Below are 5,394 nucleotides of genomic sequence, written 5' to 3' on the forward strand. Positions count from 1 at the left end.
ATCATTGCGTTGCTAAGATTACATTCATCATTTCTTATAGCGCAGTAGTATTCCATCACAATTGTATACAACAACTTTGTTCAGCCAATCGCCAATTGATGGGCATCTCTGTAATTTCCAATTTTTTATTACCACAAAGAGAGCTACTACAAATATTTTAAAACATATGGGTTCTTTTCTCCCCCCCCCCCAATAATCATCTTTGGAAATACATAGTAATGGTATTAATGGGTCAAAGGGTATATGCAATTTAATAGCTCTTTGGGTTTAATTGCTCTCCAAAATGGTTGGATTAGTTCATAATTCCACCAACAATGAATTAGTGTCCCAATTTTTCAACATCCTCACTAAAATTTGTCACCTTTCCCTTATTTTGCATTTCTCTAATCAATAATGATTTAGAGTACTTTTTTCAAATGTCTATAAATTGTTTTAATTTCTTCACAGGAAAATTATCTGTTCATATCTTTTGACCATTTATTAATTGGAGAATAACATATTCTTATACATTTGATAAAGTTCTTTACATATTTTGGTTAGGAGATTTCCCCCCCTCCCCCTGAGGTAATTGAGGTTACTTAGGGGCACACAGCTAAGAAGTGTTAAGTATCTGACATCAAATTTGAACTCATTCAGGGCTAGTACTCTCTCCACTGCGCCATCTAGCTGCCCCTGGTTAGGAGATTTTTATCTGAGAAACTATCTACAGAATTTCCCCATCCTCTTCTCTCCAACCCCACCTCCCAGTTTTCTGCTTTTCTTCTGATCTTGGCTATATTGTTTTTGTTTGTACAAAACCTTTTTCATTTAATCTACTTGAAATTGTCCATTTTACCTTGCTCTCTTGTTTATTCATAAATTGTTTACCCATCTGTAAGTCTGATAGGTATTATGTTCCACATTCTTCAAATTTTCTTATAATATTTCACTTTATATCTACGTCATGTATCCATTTTACTTCTTAATAGTATTTTATTTTTCCAAATACAGGTAAAGATAGTTTTCAACATTCATTTTTGTAAGACTTTGTGTTCCAAATTTTTTTCCCTGTGTCCCTTACCTCCCCTCTCCCTAATATAGCAAGCTATCTGATATAAATCAATCATGTACAATCCTTTTGGACATATTTTCATATTTATCAGATTGTGAAAGAAAAATCAGATCAAAAGGGTAAAAAACTCAAGAAAGAAAACAACAAGCAAACAAAAAAAAAGGTGAAATAATTTGCTTCGATCCACATTTGGTCTCCATTCTTCTGTTTCTGAATACAGATGGCAATTTCCATCCCACGTTTATTTGGAATGAATATGTATCAATTTTGACCTTATTGGGTAAATGGTGTATGCCTAATTTCTGCCAGACTGTTTTCTAATTTTTCCAAATAATGAATTCTCATCCTCAAATCTTAAGTCTTCACACTTGTCAAAGTACAAGGTTATTCTGTTTATTTGGTGTTCCATTGCTCTACCCTTCTAAGAAAATAGAGACCATGAATTGTGAATTCCTGTTTTTTCCCTCCCTCAAGCTCAAAATCTCTTGACCTTAATCCATTCTCTTCTTTCCCTCATCTCTGTAGAATTGGTAAATTTTACTAAGGCTGACTTTTTTTTATTAAGGGACTGATTATGCTTGGTGTAAGAACAAGGTATTGAGGAAGGAGAGGGAGAGCTAGATAGAGTTCTTCTCTACTGGTAATCACAGGATGTTGGGAGGAAATTGAGGAATGACTACTCTAGGATAAAATAAAACCTCATATTTCTTACCAAGGCTAACTCCTCTGTCTACTCCAGTGATCTTATTCCATCCCATCTCCTTCTTCAGATTGTCTCCTTTCTCTTCCCCCATTCTTTCAATCTCTCTCCCTATTGGCTCATTTCCTACTGCCCACAAACAAGCTCCTGTATCTCCTATATTAAAAAAAAACTTCACTCTACTTTTCCACTCTCATTATCTAACATTCCAAGTCTCTTTTTCCCTTTGAAGGTAAACTCTCTGAGGAGGCCATCTACCTTTTCTCCTCTCACTTTCTTCTTTTACCCCTTACAATCTGACTTTCTACCTTATTATTCTGTTAAAACTACTCTTTTCATAGTTACCAATGATTTCTCAGTGGCTAAATCCAATGACCTTTTCTCAGTCCTCATTCTCCTTGACCTCTCTATAGCCTTTGACATTGTTGGTCACTTTTTTCTGAATAACCTCTTCTCTCTAAGTTTTGGGACACCCCTCCCTTTCTCCAGAGCCTCCTTCTATCTCTTAATCTGATCCTTCTCAGTTTTTATTGGCACTTGATCAAGGTCACACACACACCTCTTGTTGTCCTTCAAGGCTCAGGTATTTAATTATCATTTATATGCTAAAGGTTCTCAGTTCTACTTATTCAGCCCCAATCCCACACCAACCTTCAGATTTTATTTCTTTCTTTCTTTTTTTTTTTTTTTTTTTTTTTTTTATTGCTGAGGCAATTGGGGTTATGTGACTTTCCCAGGGTCACACAGCCAGGAAGTGTTAAGTGTCTGAAGTCAGGTTTGAACTCAGGTCCTTCTGACTTCAGGGCTAGTGCTCTATCTACTGCACCACCTAGCTGCCTCATTTTATTTATTTATTTTTTGCCATCTCAATGGATGAGGAAGGGAAAGGGGAAGGAGAGAATTTAGAATAGAAATAAAAGTGAATTTTAAAAAATGGCGAGTGACTTGGCAAATCATTTTCTAATGTCAAATTATTTCATAGGGCCAAGGACTTGGGTGAGCAGAATTTATTATTTCTAGGTCTTTAGTAGATGTGGCTGCTGAGGAGGCCGGGGCTGCAGCACCCACAGAAGCACTTGCCAGGTCCAGGGCTGATTCCTGGATGATGGCTGCAAAGGGATAGGTGCCAGAGTCAGGAGTTAGTCACAATTGACTCCCAGGGTAATGACTCTGGAGGTTAGGATCTCTGGTTTTGGGTGTAGGACTAACTACTTGGTGGTGGCAGCTGGCCAGTGGTTGGTGCTGATGGTGCCAGGTTGACAGGTTCCTTCAAAGGGATCCTTTCCCTTCATGATTGCTAATAGCAGGACTGGTAGTCTTAGGAGTACTACTGTCCCTAGAGTTCTTAGGTTTAGAGTCCTGTTTGAGAGTAGTTAGTGGTTGAAAGGGTGGCAGTGGATAAACTCATTTGACACATGCTGCCTTGTGCCTCTCCCTCAGGATACTTTGGTGCTTCCCTGTTTCTCAACAGGGATTGCTAATCTGGGGCCCTATAGATTGAATTCTTTCCTTTTTTTTTTTTTTTTTTTTGGCAAGGCAATTGGGGTTATGTGACTTGCCCAGGATCATATGCTAGTAAGTGTCAAGTATCTGAGGCTGGATTTGAACTTAGATCCTTCTGATGCTATTCAATACATCACTTAGTGGTCCCCACCATGGATTTCAAGGGATCTGGGAAAATGACATTTTTTATTTTACTCTAAATGATTCCCTTTTGTCGTTTTATTTCATGCATTTAAAAACAAAAGTCTCAGAAGGGGTATGTAGATTTTATCAGATTGCCAAAGAAATCTAGTCCTTCATACTAATGCATTGTTGGTGGAGTTGTGAAATGATCCAGCCATTCTGAAGAGCAATTTGGGACTATCCCAAGGGTTACAAGACTATGTATACACTTTGATCCAGACTAGCTCTATCTTCCAAAGAGATCATTAAAAAAGGATCTATATGTACAAAAATTTTTAATAGCAGCTCTTTTTGTGGTGGTAAAGAATCGGAAATTGAGATGTCTATTAATTGGGGAAGGGCTTAACAAATTGTGGTATCTGAATGTAATGGAATACTATTATTCTATAAGAAATGAGGAGCAGGCTGATTTCAGAAAAATCTGGAAAGACTGATATGAACTGAGGCTGAGTGAAGTGAGCAGAGCCAGGAGAACGTTGTACACAGTAACAGTCAGATTGTGTGATGATCAGCTATGATGGATTTGACTCTTCTCAGCAATTTGGCGATCGGCGACAATTCCATGAAAAATGCCATCTGCACCCAGAGACTGAATGTGGATCAAAGCATGGCATAGTATTTCCAGCTTTGTTTGTTTGTCTGTTTGCTTTTTCTTTCTTTATTTTTTTCCTTTTGGGTTTGATTTTTCTTATGTGACATGACAAATATGGAAATGTGTTTAAAAGGATTATACATATATAACCTATGTCAGATTGCTTGCTGTCTTGGGGAGGAAGAGAGGTTAAAGAGGAAGGAAAAAAATTTGGAGCTCAAAACCTTATAAAAATTAATGTTAAACTATCTTTACATGTATTTGGAAGAATAAAATACTATTGAGAAAGAGAAAATAAATCCAGTCCCTCATCCCTAGATTCTTCATGTTCTCCCTCTTCCTCTCCGACCCAGGACCCCTTGATTAATGTATTACTTTGTTCAGAAAGCTTTCTCTGATGCCATCTAGTTGTTAGTCCATACTCTTCCACTGACCTTCTATTTAGTTTTCTATTTGTTTTGTTCTCCCTCTCCCCCGTAAATAGACTAAGCTTTAGGGACAGAGACTATTATTTTTTATTTGTCAGGGTTTTCACACACCCACCACATCTCTACATTGTGTTGTGGGTAATAAGAATTTTCAATTCTCAACATCTTGTCCTGCCTTGAGTAAAGGTTGGGGGGAGGGGTGCTTTCCAGAAATGGGTACACAGCTGGATGGTGGGTGATAGTAGAAGGTGGCCAAAATCAGCTCAAGGTGACAAACATTAATATTGTCTTCTTCAAACTAGGAGAAGCTAGTCTCTTCCCCCCCCCCATTTTCCCCTTAAGGCTACCTGTATTTTTTTATTTTTACTTTGCTCAGTTTCCCAATGTATCCTTCCCTTCTCCTTCCTCTCTCCTCCCAGGGAGTCAAAAATTGGACCCTCCAATTCATATAGGGTAAGGAAATTCCTTTTTATTAACTAATTAATCTAGCATCTTCTCTCCCTAGTAGAATTTCTGGGTCTAGGGTCACAAAGGATAGTGGTCACTTTCTTCTCATCCTTTCAAGTTGCTTTCCTGAACAATAGAACCATTTCCCAGATCTACCAATAGCACATCAGTGTGCCTATCTCTGTAAAGCCCCTCTGACATCAGCTATTCTCATCTTTTGTCTTCTTCGCTAATTTTGTTAGATTTGAACTGAAAGTTGACAGTTTTATACTTCTTGTTTTAAAATGGATCCTAGGATCATTGATTTAGAGCTTGATGAGATCCTCAAGTCATCTTTCCTGGCTTCATCATCCAGCAGATAAGGAAGCTGAGGAAGTGATTTGTTCCTGGTCTTACAGGTAGTGAGGAAAAGAGCCAGGATTGGAATCCAGAGTTGCTGACCTTGAATCTTTGTTTATTTCACTAGATGTATATGTGTCTGTGGAGGAAT

Source organism: Sminthopsis crassicaudata, chromosome 1 (assembly GCF_048593235.1).
Source record: "Sminthopsis crassicaudata isolate SCR6 chromosome 1, ASM4859323v1, whole genome shotgun sequence".
Classification (NCBI taxonomy): Eukaryota; Metazoa; Chordata; class Mammalia; order Dasyuromorphia; family Dasyuridae; genus Sminthopsis; species Sminthopsis crassicaudata.